Here is a 21,464-nt window from a genome sequence, read left to right on the forward strand (position 1 = left end):
AGGTTAGGTTTTATTGGTTATACGTGTGCCAGTCTTATATGTGTCTTTCCAAATTACCCTAAATATTTACCACACATCTGAGCACCCTATAGTAGAGCTGTAGTGCGAGGTTCTCTTTAATATATAATTTTTTTAGAGCAACACACACAAGTCCATCAGTTTGTCGTTTGCCTAGGTATTTGGTATTGCACTAATGAAGTAATTTTGTTGATTAGACCTTTATCTGATTTTGAAATCTGAGAAATCTGTGTTATTTGGATTCTTTACATTAGTAGTTCTGTGTTTGCAGGACAGATTGCAGAAATGTCCTGGCTTCTTTGAGCACACAGATCAAGTTCAAGTAAGACCCCACCCACCAATTCTCTTAAACTATAAACTGTAGCTCAGGCTGAAAGGTCACTAACACAACCTTGGGTCTTCAGGACAATGAGGATTATCTGTGGCATAGTCATCTTTTACAGCTTCATTCACCCAGGTAGTATACAGATACACATTAATGTTTTCATGCTTTCTTTTTAGAATTATAAAAATATTTTTAGAATAATATAATAGCCCTGGTTAAATAATGTCAGATGGAACTTTATTATGCAGGCAGAGAAATTACAGAAAATTGTTCTGTTACCACATGCTGAAAACCAGTGTGGCATTGTGCTAAAGCTGCACAAATGTTTTACAAGCACACCCAGACCTCTAAAACTGCAATTGGTGTCTGGTGCGCAGCCCCTGGGGAGACGGCACTCCCCTACCACAAGGGACAAAAATTAGGTACTGGTACACAGCCCTTGGGGAGACGGCACTCCCCTACCACAAGGGACAAAAATTAGGTACTGGTACACAGCCCCTTGGGAGACGGCACTCCCCTACCACAAAAGACAAAAATTAGGTACTGGTACACAGCCCCTTGGGAGACAGCACTCCCCTAACACTAAAGACAAGAATTAGGTACTGGTACACAGCCCCTTGGGAGACGGCACTCCCCTACCACAAGGGACAAAAATTAGGTACTGGTACACAGCCCCTTGGGAGACAGCACTCCCCTAACACTAAAGACAAGAATTAGGTACTGGTACTGAAGGCAAATGCAAGTGGGGAATTAGCCCCTCGTGTTTAATGAGTCAAACAAAGTTTTTTGTAGTATTTCAGTATGGGCATCTGGCCAGACACTCCCTATCAATGTACCATGGATATTGGATGGTTCTTTAATTGGGCAGGTTTTAAAAGTCACAGCTTCTCCTCACTTCCTGTATTTGATGTTGTAGTCATGAATTTGGGCATCAGATTGTTTGGTACACATGTTGATCAGTCACATAACATACAGGAGCTGCAGTTTATCCAAATGGGTAAATCTGTAAGCAAGAAAAATTAAAAAATGAGAAATTGCAATGTTTCATGTAATAACAAATTTTGAGCTAATTTGATTAAAGTCATTTTTTAAGTTACTGTAGAAATAGTGTAATATGAGAAAAATGGTAAAAACTGTATCATAATTAAAAATCTAGTGAAGCTACAGTTTTATAAACTGTTGATATTTGTAAACTCTGAATAATTATACACCTCCTTTTTTTATAAATAGGACCTAATAGCATCACAAAGACACAAATGTTGTATTATATACAACTTGCAAAGATAGTTCCTGCAGTAGTAACTTCAATTGGGATGAACTATGAGCTCTTTTTATGGAATTCCTTGTTCTAATCTAAGGCTGCCACAAATAGAAAAAAACATACAAGCCAGATTTAGGGTAGTGCTTCAGCAAAAAAGCAGAGAACCCCAAATTTTAGTGAAAATGGATTGGGCTTCGTAGCCATTGTATAGGAGAACTAAGTCATAAATAAAATATGGATAAAATGCCATATTTTAGGGCACATTTACCTACCCTGACGTAGTGAGCAAAGCACACTTTTGATTGCAATCTCCATGATTTTTCCCCACAATAAACCGATTTTTCCTAAGAATTGCCTGTGTGCTTCACTGTAAATTGGAACCAGTTTTGACAAATATTTTCACAGTCTGCCTGTTGTCAGTTTTGGTGTTAAACATGCAAATGAAGTTTATACCTGATTTTTTAAGCACAAGTGCTCTGCATCTATTGACCCAAGGCAATGAGGGGAGTCTGGGTCTGGAGGGTTACCATAGCACAGTGCGTCAGTAGACACAACAGTGCTCAATTCGGAATTGAAGGCAGGAAGGACTGATCACTGTTGAGTGCAACTCTACAAAAGTGCACATTTGAATCCAAGTACCTTTAAAGAAAGTTGTTTTTGAAGCAACTCACTGTGGGGAAAGCACAAATTGCCCACTGCATCTGTGGACATAAATGAGCTTGTAATGATCCAGGCCTTCAAAGTTCTGCAAAGGAGCTCACCATCTTGGATTCTGTGAGGAGTCAGTGACACTGCACATGCTCAGTGTGCTTTGGGCAGCTGTTAAGAAGCTAAGCTTAGGGGTTTTTGCGAATGATCAAGCACAAAATGAGGTTTGCCATATAAGCTGATGCTACAAGGCTGATTATTATTTATGTGAGTCATTTCCTAAACTCATTAACTGACAGCAGCAAAGAGCATGTGCTGTGGTTGCCTTGGGCTGGTACAGAAGCCTAAATCATTTATGTGCAGCATATCTGCCCTGCTTATTTGTTAATCTTTGCTTCATCTTTAAACTAAACATATATAACATAATGTCAACCTGCAACTGACTTTAGGGCAGGTTTCATAAAGGGGGTTGTATAAAGGATACTCTGCTCACATTTTAAAAGGTACAAAACAGCTTCCTGTCTGATGTCTGACTGCTTTGAACAGCTAAATACCAAAGTTGCATACCAGCATTACCAGATTAACCCCCATATGTAATAAAAAGCATTACATTTGCCAAGGAGTAGTATCCCATTGCAACCAATTAGATGTTTGCTTTTAAACAGATGACCATGAATGTGGATTGGTTGCTATGGGTTACTGCTCCTGAGCAAACTTAGTGCCTTTTATTACATAACCCCCAAAGTGTGGTGAACAAAAAGTCCTGTCTGCCATTAACCTAAGGATTAATGTTTTCAATGAAATATCTTGAATGTTTCTTATAAGTATTGCTATTAACTTATACTTATACATTTGTATTATTTTGCAGGAAATTCACACTGCACTGGTATGTAATAATATTAACAATATGTTATCATCTGAAAATCTAAATAAAATATGTCATAAGCGTATATGTATATATTTGATTGCCTTTGTTTGTTGCTTTTGCAGCTCCTCAAGGTAAGTGACCATGGTCCGTTGGATGCAGGTACTTAAAGCTCACAATAAAAAGGTTAATGTTAGTAAATGCTCTTCACTGCTCATAAATATGCATAAAACACAGTCATCTGGAACACATTAACATGCTAATATAATACAATTATAACCTGTTTTAACAGTATGTAAAGTTGGGATATTTTGGTATAACTCACTTCAAATATATTTAGTCTATGACAATGTTGGATGCTCAGAGATTTCCCATAGTTTAGTATCCATATACCTCTTATAAATGCCATCAATTTGTGCAACTACTGTGTCCATTTTCTGTCACAGCCACTGTAAATTACCCCTTATATCATAAATATTACACTAAATACCATCCAAAGATTTGGAGGGTTTTTTAAAATCTTGCCTCCAAATGTTAAACAGTAGATAACTGGCCCACAGCATGAAAAATCCTGGATGTCACTGCCATAGAACAAAAAAATACTCCAGGATTTGTATACATGTCCATTTATTGAAGAAACAATAGGTTAGCATTGTGTCCATTACCTAACTGGTTAGTTGGATGCTTTCATTGTTATAAGTTACACAAACCAGGGAAAAGTTCTCCCCAGTGGTCCTGCTCTAGACAAGCTTGGTTGAACGAAGTCTGTAGATTTAAATAATAACGATTTTTTTTTGTTACAAGGCCATGGAGATTATACGTTTTTGGAAAAAAAAAGTTTGATGACTGTGCTGGCTATGCAATTTTACAATCTGTTTGGTACAGCTGTATTGATGCTTAATAAAGCTTTATTAATAAATGTAAATTTCTCTCTGTAGTAATGCTCTGTTCAAGTTGTCCTCAGGAGAAGTGCAATGAAAATGGCTGCTACTGCATCTCAGAAGGTGGGAACAAAACGTACCACTGTGTAGATGACAACTCCTGTCTGCTCCCCAGGTCCAGCTGCTGCTCTGGAGATTTTGTGTTTGATAATACCACCAAATGCTGCGAAGGTAAGCCCTCTATTCTTTGGCCACTGCAACCACAACTTGCATTACTCCTAGATTTAAAGGAGAAGAAAAGGTGAAATCGATTACCTAAAACCACGGGGCAGTGCTCTGGAAAACTGCACTGGCCCAGGGTACTTCTAAGCAAACAACATGGGGAGAGTTAGCTGGGACAGCGGAAACTTTAATCAGGTACAAGGAAGCAAATAAAGCATGCAAAAAAGCTATCAGACAATCTAAAATAGAGATGGAAAGGGATATTGCAGCTAGGAGTAAAAAGAATCCTAAATTATTTTTTAATTATGTGAATAGTAAAAAAATGAAGCAAGAAGGGGTGGGAACCTTATTATCACGGGGGGGTACGTTGGTTGATGAGAACGGGGAAAAAGCAGAAATTTTGAACTCTTATTTTTCATCTGTCTATACATCTGAGGAGCCAGAAAATGAAGGCTTTCCTTTTAATATACCCAGTTCTAGTAATTTAGCTACTGACGCGTGGGTCACTCAGGAGGAAATTCAAAAGAGACTTGAACATGTAAAGGTAAACAAAGGTCCAGGGCCGGATGGGATTCATCCCAGGGTATTAAATGAGCTGAGCGCTGTGATTGCCAAGTCTCTTCACAAAATTTTTCAGGATTCGTTGAGGTTTGGCATGGTGCCGAGAGACTGGCGGATTGCTAATGTGGTGCCGTTATTTAAAAAGGGATTCAGCCTGAAAACTATAGGCCTGTTAGTCTGACATCAGTAGTAGGAAAGCTTCTGGAAGGGGTAATAAGGGATAGGATAGTTGAATACATTGCAGTTCACAATACTATTAGTTTGTGCCAGCATGGTTTTATGCGTAACAGATCTTGCCAGACTAATTTAGTCGCCTTTTATGAGGAGGTGAGTAGGAACCTCGATGCTGGATTGGCAGTTGATGTCATCTACTTAGATTTTGCTAAAGCGTTTGATACAGTACCTCACAGAAGGTTAATGATCAAATTGAGGAATATTGGCCTAGAACATAATATTTGTAATGGGATAGAGAACTGGCTGAAGGATAGATTACAAAGAGTGGTGGTAAATGGAACATTTTCTAATTGGACCAGTGTGTTTAGTGGAGTACCGCAGGGGTCAGTCCTTGGTCCTTTGCTTTTTAACTTGTTTATTAATGACCTGGAGGTGGGCATAGAGAGTAATGTTTCTATTTTTGCTGATGACACAAAATTGTGCAAAACTATAAGTTCCATGCAGGATGCTGCCGCTTTGCAGAGTGATTTGACAAAATTGGAAAACTGGGCAGCAAACTGGAAAATGAGGTTCAATGTTGATAAGTGCAAAGTTATGTATTTTGGTAGAAATAATATAAACGCGAACTATCTACTGAATGGTAGAGTGTTGGGGGTATCCTTAATGGAGAAGGATCTAGGGGTTTTTGTAGATCACAAGTTGTCTAATTCCAGGCAGTGTCATTCTGTGGCTACTAAAACAAATAAAGTGCTGTCTTGTATAAAAAAGGGCATTGACTCAAGGGATGAAAACATATTTTTGCCTCTTTATAGGTCCCTGGTTAGGCCTCACCTTGAGTATGAGGTGCAGTTTTGGGCTCCAGTCCTTAAGAAGGATATTAATGAGCTGGAGAGAGTGCAGAGATGTGCAACTAAACTGGTAAAGGGGATGGAAGATTTAAGCTATGAGGTTAGACTGTCGAGGTTGGGGTTGTTTTCTCTGGAAAAAAGGCGCTTGCGAGGGGACATGATTACTCTGTACAAGTACATTAGAGGGGATTATAGGCAGATGGGGGATGTTCTTTTTTCCCATAAAAACAACGCACCAGAGGTCACCCCTATAGATTAGAGGAACAGAGCTTCCATTTGAAGCAGCGTAGGTGGTTTTTCACGGTGAGGGCAGTGAGGCTGTGGAATGCCCTTCCTAGTGATGTGGTAATGGCAGACTCTGTTAATGCCTTTAAGAGGGGCCTGGATGAGTTTTTGAACAAGCAGAATATCCAAGGCTATTGTGATACTAATATCTACAGTTAGTATTACTGGTTGTATATATAGTTTATGTATGTGAGTGTATAGATTGGGTAGTATAGGTTGTGTGCTGGGTTTACTCGGATGGGTTGAACTTAATGGACAATGGTCTTTTTTCAACCCTATGTAACTATGTAACTAAGTAACTATGAGTGTCTTCTTCCACTTACTCATTTAACTTTTTTGCTTAAAGTTTGGATTTTCACTCTACTTCGCATGTGCACCTAGCATGTAGAAGGAAGAATCAGGAATTGTTCTGTGGTGCAAGCGCACAAGTACCCTGGGCTGGTGAGGTTTTCTGCTAACATGATGCTGTGATAAGAGCAAAATCAAAGATATACCTATAATGCAACAAAATTTGGGGCCTCTTTGTCAAAGTGTGTAAAATCATTTACAGCAAAAATTGGTTAGTATTTTCTTTTACACCATTCAAAAGCAGAGATCAGATCACTGTGGAACGTGAAGGCAAATGCAGGGGTTCTTCAATTCAGACATACCTATCAAAAAAACAATTTCTGTAGTGTCTTGAATTCTTGAAGTATCAATTAATTATAGATGTATTATACATTTTTGCAATGCCAGAATACTGGAACACGACTAGAACCTTAACAATCTGAATGTTTTGTCTAAGAAACAAACAAATATAAATTCTTATACATTTTATATTCACCCTTTTTCTAGATACAGGTATCGGACCCCTTATCCGGAAACCCGTTATCCAGAAAGCTCCGAATTACGGAAAGCCCAGGTCCCATAGACTCCATTTTAATCAAATAATTCAGAATTTTAAAACTAAGATATAATTAATCCTTATTGGGTGCAAAACAAACCTATTGTGGTAAATTAATGTTTTATTGATTTTTTAGCAGACTTAAGGTATGGAGATCCAAATTACGGAAAGACCCCTTATCCGGAATACCCTTGGTCCAGAGCATTCTGGATAACGGGTCCTATACTGTACCATGAAGGAAATATACATATGCTATAATTATTCTACATTCTTGTTTTATAAAGGATAGCTTGGCCCAGTTAAGAATATCAAAATATTGACTAGACCCAGCTAAGAATATCAAGATATCGAATATTAGCTTGTATATTAGCAAATGAGGCCTAATGTATTATCTGTAAATTTGCATTTAAAATTCTGTTTAAGTTGCTGAAAAATTATAGTGTACACTATAATAAAGCAACTTCTGTACAAATCTGGTCAAATGTTGTTAAGCCCTTTGGGGATGGTAAAAAAAAAAATAAGTTCAGTTTATTAACTCCATTATCTGCTTTTCTTCCAGATGTTTTGGTAATAATTCCAGCTACCATTAGCTCCCCTAGCTCTGGTAAGATATCCATTTGATTTTCAATGATATAGCACAACAGACACATCCAGTATGCTTATTTTTTAAAGAAGAACTACAGTCAATGCAGGCCAGTTAAGGAACTTTTATACCTGGGGGGGGGGGTTCTCCTTTAAAGGTTTAATAAACCCATGCTATAAATTAGAGGAATGGAGCTTCCATTTGAAACAGCGTAGGTGGTTTTTCACGGTGAGGGCAGTGAGGTTGTGGAATGCCCTTCCTAGAGATGTGGTAATGGCAGATTCTGTTAATGCCTTTAAGACGGGCCTGGATGAGTTCTTGAACAATCAGAATATCCAAGGCTATTGTGATACTAATATCTACAGTGGTTGTATATATAGTTTATGTATGTGAGTGTATAGATTGGTAGGTGTGGGTTGTGTGCGCTGGGTTTACTTGGATGGGTTGAACTTGATGGACTCTGGTCTTTTTTCAACCCTATGTAACTATGTAACTATGAGACCCCTGCACTGGGCTACCCCCCACCACCCAACCATAACAAAAAAACATCCCCTGAATGATCATGTTCCATCATACCTAAACTAAAAAGGGAGAGCTATGGAACAGGTTTCTATCTAGGAGCTTCACTTCCTGTCCCTGGGTGTCTAGAACAAATTGGTTCCAGTGCACAATTCAGGGCTAGTTATCCATTGCAATCAATCATATACAGTTGCAAGAAAAAGTATGTAAACCCTTTATTATGGATTATATGGATTTCTGTACAAATTGGTCATAAAATGTGATCTGATCTTCATCTAAGTCACAACAATAGACAATCACAGTCTGCTTAAACTAGTACCACACAAATAATTAAATGTTTCCATGTTTTTATTGAACACACCATGTAAACATTCACAGCGCAGGTGGAAAAAGTACCATATATACTCGAGTATAAGCCGATTCGAATATAAGCCGAGGTACCTAATTTTACCTAAGAAAACTGGAAAAACGTGTTGACTCGAGTATAAGCCCCTCAATGGTGCAGCATGAAAAGCATCCATATACCGGTATACAAAATCTTTAATCCCATAACTAAATATGGCATTTCTGTATTCTTTAAATACAGTAAATTGCTGTTCTGGATGTCACTTCAATGAATACAAAATTATTCTATTTAAATTTGATAAAACAACTACTGTGCCACTAGCCATAAAGCTTAGCAAGTTATGTAAACCTCTCATGATATAGAGACCAGTACATTTCTCTCTCTTTTTTATTTTTTCATTAGTGACTGTACATAAGCCTGAGAAGAGCTGCATGAGCTTCAAAGAGGGGCCACTTGTGTCAAAGACATCAATTTCATTTGCAAGGCCACTTTGTACTTTTTTTTACATTCATACATACAGCAGGTACACTTCTTTTCCCCAGTTGGGTTGCTTGGTGTTACTTTTTATAGTAATGCAAACAATAGAAAACATCACAAAAGCCAAAGAATACTGTCTGAATTACCTTATTTGACACTGCCCATAAATATATCGCGCCACTCACTGTGTCCCATAATGTCCACATGCTGCTTAATCCTGTCATTCAGGGAGGGGGGGCTCCGGGGTGCTCCTCATGGCCGTATTGCCTGTAGTTTGCGCGCAAGTACCGTATATACCCGAGTATAAGCCGATGCTTACTTTTTAAGCCCATTTTTAGGGCTGAAAAACTCGGCTTATACTCGAGTATATACGGTATGTGAAGTATGTGTCAGCCAACTGGAGTCCAATCAATGAGATGAGATTAGAGGTGTTGGTTACAGCTGCCCTGCCCTATAAAAAACACACACCAGTTTTGGGTTTGCTTTTCCCAAGAAGCATTGCCTGATGTGAATGATGCCTCGCACAAAAGAGCTCTCAGAAGACCTACGATTAAGAATTGTTGATTTGCATAAAGCTGGAAAGGGTTATAAAAGTATCTCCAAAAGCCTTGCTGTTCATCAGTCCACGGTAAGACAAATTGTCTATAAATGGAGAAAGTTCAGCACTGCTGCTACTCTCCCTAGAAGCGGCCGTCCTGTAAAGATGACTGCAAGAGCACAGCACAGAATGCTCAATGAGGCGAAGAAGAATCCTAGAGTGTCAGCTAAAGACTTACAAAAGTGTCTGGCATCTGCTAAAATCCCTGATAGCGAATCTACGAACACTAAACAAGAATGGATTTCATGGGAGGATACAACAGAGGAAGCCACTGCTGTCCAAAAAAAACATTGCTGCACGTTTAAAGTTTGCAAAAGAGCACCTGGATGTTCCACAACAGTACAATATTCTGTGGACAGATGAAACCAAAGTTAAGTTGTTTGGAAGAAACACACAACACTATGAGGCACATTCATGAAAACGCGAGTTAGAATCCCGAATGGGAAAAATTTGGATTGGAAACGAAAATTTCTGAGGATCGCAAATATCACGAATATGCTTATGAATAAATCATATTAGTAATGAAAATATCGTATTGGCGATCCAAAAATCACGAAATTTTCATATTGAACGTAAAATGCAGGAAAACTTTTCTGATCCTTCAGTGCATGATTTTGGAAGCCTCCCAGCGTCAGGGCCTGGACGGATTAGTATCATCGAAGGAAAAATGAATTCCCAAGTTTATCAAGACATTTTGCAGGAGAACTTAAGGCCATCTGTCCACCAGCTGAAGCTTAGCAGAAGATGGGTGTTGCAACAGGACAACGACCCAAAGCATAGAAGTAAATCAACAACACAATGGCTTAAACAGAAGAAAATACGCCTTCTGGAGTCCTGACCTCAACACGATTGAGATGCTGTGGCATGACCTCAAGACATCCCAAGAATATTGCTGAACTGAAACAGTTCTGTAAAGAGGAATGGTCAAGAATGACCGTTGTGCACGTCTGATCTGCAACTACATGAAACATTTGGTTTAAGTTATTGCTGCCAAAGGAGGTTCAACCAGTTATTAAATCCAAGGGTTCACACCTGCACTGTGAATGTTTACATGGTGTGTTCAATAAAAACATGGAAACATTTAATTATTTGTGTGGTATTAGTTTAAGCAGACTGTGATTGTCTATTGTTGTGACTTAGATGAAGATCAGATCACATTTTATTTGTGCAGAAATCCATATAATTCCAAAGGGTACACATACTTTTGCAACTGTAATTGTCAATTCTACCTGTTCATTGATTGCTATGAGTTACTAAACCAGAAGCAAACGTTGTACTTTTTATTACATTACCGGCGAAGATACTGTTGCATTTTAGCCACTGACAGCAGACAAAGAAGATCAGATGATCGGTTTTGAGACCAGTTAACTAGGTGAGTTGAGATAAATAAAGTTGAAGTTTGTTAAAGTTCTGGTTCTCTTAATAAATACAACCCCTCTTTTTTTAGCTGCTTTAGTGACAAATGCTGCTAGTGACAGAATCAGTGAAGCAGGTAAGTAATAAGTATATCATACCATTGTTCATTGGAACAGCCAGAAGCAATTCTTGACACGCATTTAATGCAAGTAGGAAATAATCAGCTTATCCAGAGTATGCCTTCCCTTCCTAAATTGGACCAAACCAAACAGTTCATTAAGCTTGCCATACAGTCGTACCTGAAGAAATAAAAGCAACCTAATGATATATTATTTAACAAAATCTAGAAAAGTAGCAGCAGATAGCAATCTAAATATTTTCTGTTTATCAAGTTTCTAGAACAAATGTGTTTTTAATAACTGTTTCCATAACTATTTTGCATTTGGCAAGAGAAACCACAATTTTTTTAATCAGATAACAAATGAATGCTCCAACAACCTGGGTTGAATTCTACACTGAAGATAACCTAATTTGCTTATTCAGTAGTAGGCACGTAAGTTTAGAATTGTTGGATTTGGGCAAATAACAAATCCTCTGAAAAAGATTCTGCCATTTAACAAAACAAATTCAAACTGTAGATTGCAAATCCAAATTTGAGCAAAATTATTTAGTTTAGTTAAAATTAAGTGCTTTAAAATGAAACAACATTAAGGGTTCAGTATTATTTTGGCCAGGCACCTAGAATTTGATCTAAACAAAATGCTGCAAAAATGCAGAGATTTAACCAGATTCTGAAATCAGTGTACAGTATGCCTAATATTCACATTTGATCAAAATCAGTTTGCCTTACGATTCTACCAAATCAAAGTGTATGGTGTTTCAGCAAACCCAGATTTGCATGTATTGTTGTGCCTAGTTATTGCACAGATTATAGCAAATAAGGATATAGTATGATACCACTGCTAGAAAAGAGTGGAATCTATATTTATCTAGATGTAAAATACTGTCATATAATCTCTTTACAGGTTTCTTATTCCTTCTTTTGTTCTGGAGCATGATGTGAGCCATGACAAGACAGAGTACCTCCTGCTCCTCTTTATTGTTGGCTCATAATCTGTTTTTACTAATGTGTAGCAAACAATGTGCTGTAACAGCTTATATAAGAAAGGACTATCAGTTGTGACTATGAAGATTTTCCTTCATCCAGCCCCTTTATCGTCAACGCAACCCAATTTAGGAGGTTTCTACAATGCTCTAACACCTTTTTATCTGCAGCAAAGAAGTGTATAGTGCAGATCCCTGTAGCAAGTATGGATATGTTCATGATTTCACTACAGGCTTTTTTTAGTTGACCATTGGTTTGCATCTGAGGAAGCAATGGAATGTTTAAAGCACATGGTTCCTTAATATACATGCTGTTCATGAGTACAGTATGTTTTTTCTGTAAAGAAATAAAGGAATATTTTAACTTAACAGCAATAAGTGATATTATGTCTATTATTGGTTAAAGGTGCTGTCCAATGTAAATTTACATTGATTTGTATTTTAGTGACACTTCCTTTTTGCAGTCAAATATGCAGTTTTTGTTGCCTGATGGAGGCCACACTTCTCATTTTCCATGAACAGTAAGGGACATGGCTCATGGGGAATTTGGCCCTCCGTTATCATTGAGTAGAAACAATAAAAAATTGCCCCTCCTTTCCTGGCACCACTCCAAGTGTTATATAATGGTAAGTAACCTATCTGACAGACAAAGATCAATGACAGGACCTCCAGGATCAAAACTCTTGAACGTATTTTTAGGTAGAATTCGAGATGCTACTATTACATGTGTGTAAACCAGGTTGCTTTTTATTATACAGGTACGGGTTCCATTATCCAGAAACCCGTTATCCACAAAGCTCCCAATTACGTGAAGCCATCACCCATAGAGCCCATTTTAAACAAATTATTAAAATGTTTAAAATAATTTCCTTTTCTCTGTAATAATATAACAGTACCTTGTACTTGATCCCACTAATATATATATAATTAATCCTTATTTGAGACAAAACAATCCTAGTTTAATTAATGTTCAAATATTTTTTTAGCAGACTTAAGATATGGAGATCTGAAGTATGGAAAGATCCCTTATCCAGAAAACCTCAGGTCCTGGGCATTCTGGATAACAAAATCCATGCCTGTATAACATTAGACAGTCAGAGAGGGAGTTTTGACAGCCATGGTTATCCACAGAATTTACAGGATGGGTCTGGTTCCTCAAATGACTTGAACAAAGCAAATAGGAAAGGAACAGGTGAAAACAGCATATCAGAATGGCCAAACTTTCAGAATCTGAAAATCTTAATCAGATTCTGCATGGATAGCAAAAGGGGTCTTTCTTTTCACAGTCATGTTCTCTTACAATCCAAGAGGGCCTTTGCCCTCCTCCTCTAGATTACATGATTAAGCAGTCATCACTATAGATATATGTATAAATGTATAACTTTATTTCTAAAGTGCTACAAGAATATGCAGTGCTATACAATCTTACAATGTACAACAGTACACTCAGGGAGGACACGTATTATAATACATACAATGAATAAGTATAAATACACAGATTAAGTACCATGTGGTTTAAGACACAGTAGAAAGGAGGTCCCTGCCCTGTAGAGCTAAGTAAATTTTCTGAAGAAAGGCCTAAAGCCATGCCACCTATAAATTGTGCCTTTTGGTTGCCACAGCATGGCAGTTTCTGTACCTCTAAATACGTTAAGGTTGTAACTTAAATGCACAATGCCCATGCTGAAACAAAAAAAACAACATGCCACAGCACCATGCTTTTGATAAACCTGTGAAAAAACATGTGCTCTTTGTGCTAGTGGTACAAATTGATGACCTTTCTTCAAATATTGTTGGCAGAAAATATAATTTATACGTACATAATTTATATGTATGTTTAATTTTATTGTAGTTCCTGGACAACTACTCACTTCTTAAAGGCAATAAAGGAAATCGACCATCATAATTTCTACAGGAGAAAAATCCATCCTCACTCCCTTATGGCTAAGAAAAATGTTGTTGCTTCATATAGAAAAAATACCTTTCCTGTAGTCCACCAAACAAGACACTGAATCCTGCCTTCAAAGATTTTAGGGAGATTTTTAGACATTTAACTGAAGTGGACCTCCTGTGAGGGGGAGATTTAGTTGCCTGTGATAAATCTTCACTATTGCGGGCGACTAATCTCCCAGACATGCCATCCCACCAGCAAGAATATAAATCGCCAGTGGGATGGTATAAGCATAGCTTTGGTCACCCAAATTTGCGTCACAAGGAAACTTTGGGCGACTTCAGAAGACCGAAGTGACGCGTATGCCATCCCACCATCGATTTACATTCTTACTGGTGGGATGGCATGTCTGGGAGATAAGTTGCCCGCAATAGTAAAGATTTATCACGGGTGACTTATCTTTCTGTGTGCCACTGCCCTTAGGGTGGGTCCCACTAGTGTGTAACAAATAACCATACAAATAAATAGAGAGCAGTGAAATTTCCCTCCGGCAAGCTCTGTTTCACTTTTTGAATCTCTTACAAGAGTGAAACCTTTTTTTTTGACCCAGTTTATCTGCATTGGTGACCACTCCCTTGTTACAAACCCACAGGGAAAACTGTGTAGTAGCATTATTGGATATATACACGTAAAAATGCATCACACATCTAACACTAGAATAAAACTCAACTGGTATTTACCCTAAGGCAATGATTCTCAGATGTAGCACTTGCGTACCTGGGGGCCTGAAGCTACCTACTGAAAGCCAGGTAGGGCAAAATTTGCAGAGAATTGTAAAGAACACTTTACTTTACTTAAATATTCTTGAAATTAATGGATGATATACGAGCTTTTTTTCCTTCATATATAATCTTGTTATGAGCTGAAAGGGGCCATGGCAACCACAAAAAGTGCAGAAAGTTGGTTTTCAGTATTATAAATTATGTATATATTATTAAGTCAGTGAATGTGCATTACATCTCAGCTTTTTCCAACCAGCAAGGTTGAATTTAGAAATAAAAATATGTTCACTGCAATTGTTCACTCTATTAATGTGAATATTTCTTATCACCAGCCCTAATATTTTGCTAACTCCTCATTGTGGATCTTACTTACACTAGATACCCTTGCATTCCTGACTTTTCATTTTCTAAAATCCTGTTATCCCAGCTGGATTATCTTGAACAGAAATAAGAGGAGATGGGAAATGTGTGAAGGGCAGCAACATAGTATCTAGTAGAATTAAGTCTAAAACAACTGGACTTTCTGAGTTTTCTGGAAAACATTTCACCACTCATCCAAGTGGCTTCTTCGGTTTAAATTGTAGGGAATAAAACTTTAAAGTCATAGGGAATTCCACGGCATTAAAAACCCCTGAGGGTTATCCAGAATGCTCGGGACCAAGGGTATTCCGAATAAAGGGTCTTTCCATAATTTGGATCTCCATACCTTAAGTCTACTAAAAAATCAATAAACCATTAATCAAACCCAATACGATTGTTTTGCGTCAAATAAGGATTAATTATATCTTAGTTGGGATCAAATACAAGATACTGTTTTATTATCACAGAGAAAAAGGAAATTAATTTAAAAAATCTGAATTATTTGATTAAAACGGAGTCTATGGTACACAGGCTTTCCGTAATTCGGAGCTTTCTGGATAACAGGTCTTCCATACCTGTACAGTCACAGATATACAATCATAATGATTCCATTGAACTTATTTAGTTAGGTGTTGAAACTCACAGGTGTAAGAAAGTATGTTCCAGTCACAAAGGTACCAGGATTGTTCTTGATGCAGGTGTTAAGCTTTCAAAGTACATGACTGGAAATGTGAATCGTTGTGAAACCACTTGAATAAGGATGTCAAAGCAGCATGGTAAGTTGTTGACAAGTGGAGTCACAGGCCCCCTCCTCTGTTCAGGGTCTTTCCAGTCTGGAATAAATGGCCTTTTTAACGCCTCTTTCAAACCATCTGTCTTCTCAGTCCAAAATCTGAGGGTTACATATAATTTAAGCCGGTTATTGCTAACTGTTATATCACAGTAATGCAGGCAAACTTTTTACAGTTCACCATCTTTATTTTTCAACACACAGATACTGACTTCCCAGTGGTTTTTCAAGGGAGGAACATTCTGACATGTTTCAATAGCAATTTACTATTTTTTAAAATATAACACAGCATAAGCAAATACATAACAGCAACTTATGACCCTTCAGCTGTTGCTTAAAGAAAAACTAAAGCTTAAAAAATAATAAGGCTAGAAAGACTCTATTTTAGATACTGAACTTACAGTACCAAAAGGTTCGGCAGTAGTGATGAGCGAATCTGCCACATTTCGGCAAAAAATTTGCGCATCTTTCAAATGGTTTGCGAAATGGAAAAAAAACAGGGAAAATGTTGCGTGCCAAAAGAATTTTAATTTTCACTTCTTTTGATGAGAGACAATTCTTTTTGACACGAGAGACAATTCTTTTGATGCACGAGACAATTCTTTTTGACACGGCAACAATTTTTCAATGCGCAGAGAATTTTGTTGTTTTGCGAAAAAATCCGCCAATGGCGAAATGTGGAAATTAGCTGTGAATCCATCCATGCCTGGCGAATTTTTCTGCCCATCACTATTCAGCAGACCTAAACCAATCATGTTTCATGACTTCAAAGCAATCCACAGCAGCTTCTACTTATGATATGAATGATATGATATATATACCATATTTCATGTCTTGTTTAGGGGTCAGTGAAAATTATATCTTTAGCAGAAAATAAGTTTACTGTCATAGATGTGAATGCCAGAGGGCTGATTATTGAATTCATTTTTATGTAGAATACATTGATTTTTATTCTGCCATGTAAGGTGAATCTTTTTGTCAAGCTCTGTGCTAAAATAAACCATTAAAAATTATGGCCAAAGCTTTTGCATGGTACTGATTTTTTGGTGTGACAGTTAAAACTAAGGCATGACAATATTATGATCCCACAGGGGTGTTATCAGAGGGGGGGTGACAGGCAGGGTAACTGTCAGTGGCCCTGACTGCAAAAGTTACCCAAAAGATGTCTAGCACACAACACAGCAGCTTTACTCTCCAGATGCACACTGGTGATAGCACCAGCAGAATTAAAACCTGGGCTAAATTTCTATGCAGGCACCCAAGACTCTGTGCTTATGGTGGAAGGTTTAGGCAGCTTTGAGTGCCTATATAGACAAAAGAAAAAATGCCGGACTTGCAGCTAAATCCAGTGGCAGACAGTCCTGCTCATGCACAAAATAGCACAAAGAGGAGTTAATGGACAGAGGTCTGGTGTCTAGGGTAGCACCAAACTAAATTAAGTCTCTGTGACAAGACTAGTAATTTAATGGCCACATTACTATGATGAATCAGGGGAGCTATCTCAAGAGCCAAAACAATATTAGGGATATTTACCAGCTCACCATAAATGTAGACATTACTAATAGTTGGTTCCTAGTATAGACTACAGTACTAGCCCTACCTGGGGTTCACAACAGAAAATGAGTGGTATTGGGGTTTTTGGTGTGTGAAGCAAGCACTATGGTTAATACATAAAAGGTCTTGGATGGTATGTAAACTGTGTGGCCAGACAATTCACAAGTTTCATTCTAGGAAGGTTGACGTCTCTGTACTATCATACTGGAGGTTTGGGCAATTTTCTAACCTGATTGGCACTAAGCTGGTGCTGACCCACCTTATAACACAAACTTGCTAACATTAGCTTACCAACGTAATGGATTCACTCATGTATTCACATGACATCAAAGCCTTGGAAGACACTATTCTTCCCCGAGACAGGGGAGTCTGGATCTTCTACCTGCATTTCATAGTAGGATGGTGAGGAAGTATAAAGGCGTTATAAAGAAAAAAGGTAATACACTGACATCTTGTGGCTGGATATTAAATGACTGACTACATTCATTTAGCAGAATTAAAAACATAAGGGTGTGTTAACTAACACTGTAAAACTTGTCCCAGGTGCCATTAGCCTGAATTAGCTTGAACAGTAAAGGATATATAGCTATATACACACAGTAAGCACTTGTAAATAATGGAACACTGACTTGAACAATATTACCAAATAATGAATATTGAGATCCATCCGGTGCCCTAGCCTCAGCAGACTTTGCCCAGCTAGTTACAGCAGCTAAATACTTCCCTTCTGAGACCATTCCCCCCTTGCCATCTCTATGCAGGTTGAGGGAAATCATGGTGCCGTTAGATGACTACTGTGACCTATATGGCTGGCCAACAAACACATTAAAGATCGCTCCCAAGAGGAGTATGTAGCGGTAGCTTGTGGGGTGTTGATCAATGAAATAAACACTGCTGGAAATATTGCCACGGCAGAAATTAGAGAAGCTGAGCCAGCTTTTAGAGTGGCTGAATCAGACACTCATAATATCCTTCCATCAGACCTTGAGTCAGGCACAAAGAGACCCAGAATAGGCCCAGGCAAGACTAACAAAGAAAACGGCTTCTCTATAAAAATCAGAGAATATTTGACCAAGGTGACAAGACCGGGATGTTCTTGGCACGGCTGGCAACCGCTGGGGATTCATATTTGGCACAGGCGCCTAGGTCACAGACATCCTGATGGTATACAGGAGCTAAATAGGTGGAACCTGACTAAAGATCTTGTGCCAACCTGTCCACATACCATGAGATGTGAGTGCTGTATTAAAGCCAAAGCTACAAGAGTAACCCATCCAAAAGCAAACCAGAACCGAACTTTAAAGCCACTTGACCTTATACACAGTGATGTGTGTGGTCCTATAAGTGTGGTCCTATAAGTGTGCCCACACCAGTAGGTAAGATACAGTGACTTTTACAGATGATCATTCAAGATACACAGTCACATATCTAATGAAAAACAAATCAGAAGTTACATCAAGTTCAACCCTTCCAAGTAAACCCAGCACACACAACCTATACTTCCCAATCTTTACTATCACATACATAAACTATATAGACAAACATTAATACTAACTGTAGATATTAGTATTAGTGTTTGATAAACTGCAGGACTATGTGACAAAGGCAAGTTTTAGATTTCAGAGAAAACCACTTGTGTTTAGAAGTGACAATGGAGGTGAATTCCTTGGACACAAAGTGGAGAATTTCTTAAAACAACTTGGAACAGAGTATCGCAGTCCCATATACACCAGAACAGAATGGGGTAGCTGAAAGGAAAAATAGAACCCTGACAGAAATGATCAGATGTATGCTGATTGGTTATGGACTATCTGAAAAATACTGGGGTGAAGCAGCAATAACAGCTACTTACCTACGAAACAGACTGTACTCTGAAACTGTCATGAAAACACCTTATGAACTGGCATGGTGACCAGGTGAGAAACACATCAGTTTTTGGGTGCAAAGCATTTGTTTACATTCCAGAATAGAAATACAGCAAACTAATGAACAGGCAACAAGTACATCTCCAGAACAAATAATTGAAGTTGGCACTGAATCATTCACCACAGATGAGCAGACACACTGAACCAAGACCTTCAACAAGAGAAAGCAAGGGTAAGCCACCTGGTTTGACTTTCATACAAAACAAATACAGCCTGCATATGTGAACCTACAAGTTGGGAAGAAATATCTCAACTTCCAGATGGGGAAGAAAATGAGCTGCTGAAGAGGAGATTAAATCTCTCATAACGACCAAACCTGGAAGCTCATAGAACTACCAACAGGGAGAGAAGCTATTGACTATAAGTGGACTTTTAAAATCAAATATAACGCTGTTGGTACAGTTGAAAGATACAAAGCAAGACTAGCAGCCTAAGGATACTCTCAAAAGTATGGGGAGGACTATGATAAGACATTTGCTCCAGTAGTTATGCACACTACAATCAGCACTCTTCTCACTGTAGCAACCAAAAAGAAAATGCAGATAAAGCACTTCAATGTCAAAACAGCTGAGGGGAAGGCTGGGGGAGATCGAAACATTGAGGGAAAGGATGTGTGAGAGGAACACAAGGATCAGGAAATGTCAGCCGGTGGCACGCACATAGGCAAGAAGAAACTAACTGGTGTTTCAAGATGACTCCACTGAAAAGTGCCAGTTTAATTCATCTTCTTTTTTTACTGAAAATCCAAATATAGCACCATTTTTAAAGTTACAAAAGTTAAGAACTTCACCAAAAAGTGTCAGTTTAATTTATCTACTTTTTAAGTACTGGAAATTATAGCACCATTTTTAAAATTACAATGTTAAGTAATTGGGATTGGGTTCTATAAAAGGTTTTACTGGTCCTATAAGTATATTTATCCTTATCTGGCTCATGCTGGAGGGGGGAAGTTTAGTTTCTAAGTCTGTATATAGGCTGCATATTCTGGGGTGGAGGAAACCCTGTTTAGACACCATAGGAGTGGGGGTAATTTTGCAAATAATAAAATGCAGTAAGAAAACTGCAATTTGGCATCACTGACTGCTCTACCAATTCCAGTTGAGCAAAACAAATTTGCAGATGTGTAAGAGATATGACTCAAGGAAAACTTCATGCACACTGTGTGTTATAAAAGGGCTTGAAAGAAAAGTTTTTATATTAGAAGAACAGCTGTGTGGCTTGCAGCATTTAACCAATTTAAAAGACAAAGGTTTTTGATAAGAATTGAAATTGCTGGAGACCCAAGGTGGGAATTCTTTAAGCTTTTGGTAAAATCACTTTGGCCAGAAAATGAGGTATTTGAAAGTACGTGCAGCTACATACCCATCATACATATAATTAGTATTGATAATATGTAAAATATTGTTTTATCTTTTATATTTTTATGTATCTTTTGATTTTTTTTCTTATACTTTTTAAAATAATTTTATTAAACTTGAGAGTTGTGTTCAAAATTAATTGAAAATGATACTGTATGTTAAAGTTTGTATCAAATCTTGATTTTATATCTTTTATATGCTCAACACCCCTCAAATGCACTTACCAAAAAATAACTTAGCACTCATTACCAACAATGTTTTAAAAACTGTTGGCCAAATGATTGCAATGATTGTTTAGGGGGGAGAATCAACTTGTCTTTAGACAAAAGGCATTGTAGAGTACATTCTGACAGAGGACAGTGTTTCAAGTTTTCCTGTATGTATACCCTATATAGACATAAGAAATTCACTACAAAAAATAGGTTAGTTGAAAAGTTGCCATAAACAGTTAAGTAGCACAAATATACTTTTCAAAAGCATAAAAATCTCATGTTGAGAGTTACTAACACTGTATGACTTTTGCATAAAGGGTGGCCATTTAGTCCCTTTTCATCTGTTGCACATTTCCTACCACGCTGCATATATTATGATAGTTTTAGTTAAGCAGCAGCATAGTTGGATACATAAGTTAACATATATTTAACACAAAATTGTACCTGTTACAGGGGACATAGTACATCATCTTAAGCCCTACGAATTTGTATATTATATGTTCATCATCCTCATATTCATGTATTTCCCAGACCACAGGGAGGAAGAGTTCCTTCCTTTCCCAGTCAAAGTCTCGGTCCGCCATTGCATTCCATCAAGGAATGGCCAAAGCAAGATCCACAAAGCATTCAAGCACCCC

At 37.9% G+C, this 21,464-nt stretch overlaps 2 long non-coding RNA genes across 2 annotated transcripts; both read left to right on the plus strand.

The window, feature by feature from the left end:
- The first annotated feature begins 363 nt into the window (after positions 1 to 363).
- On the plus strand, positions 364 to 3,775 carry LOC116408690. The gene is made up of 3 exons (XR_004221154.1): positions 364 to 475; positions 3,121 to 3,138; positions 3,243 to 3,775. It is a non-coding gene; the product is annotated as an uncharacterized LOC116408690 (long non-coding RNA).
- Positions 3,776 to 4,073: 298 nt separating this feature from the next.
- On the plus strand, positions 4,074 to 12,265 carry LOC116408691. Its single transcript, XR_004221155.1, has 4 exons — positions 4,074 to 4,229; positions 7,531 to 7,575; positions 10,942 to 10,986; positions 11,876 to 12,265. It is a non-coding gene; the product is annotated as an uncharacterized LOC116408691 (long non-coding RNA).
- The last annotated feature ends 9,199 nt before the right edge of the window (positions 12,266 to 21,464 follow it).

Source organism: Xenopus tropicalis, chromosome 2 (genome assembly GCF_000004195.4).
Source record: "Xenopus tropicalis strain Nigerian chromosome 2, UCB_Xtro_10.0, whole genome shotgun sequence".
Classification (NCBI taxonomy): Eukaryota; Metazoa; Chordata; class Amphibia; order Anura; family Pipidae; genus Xenopus; species Xenopus tropicalis.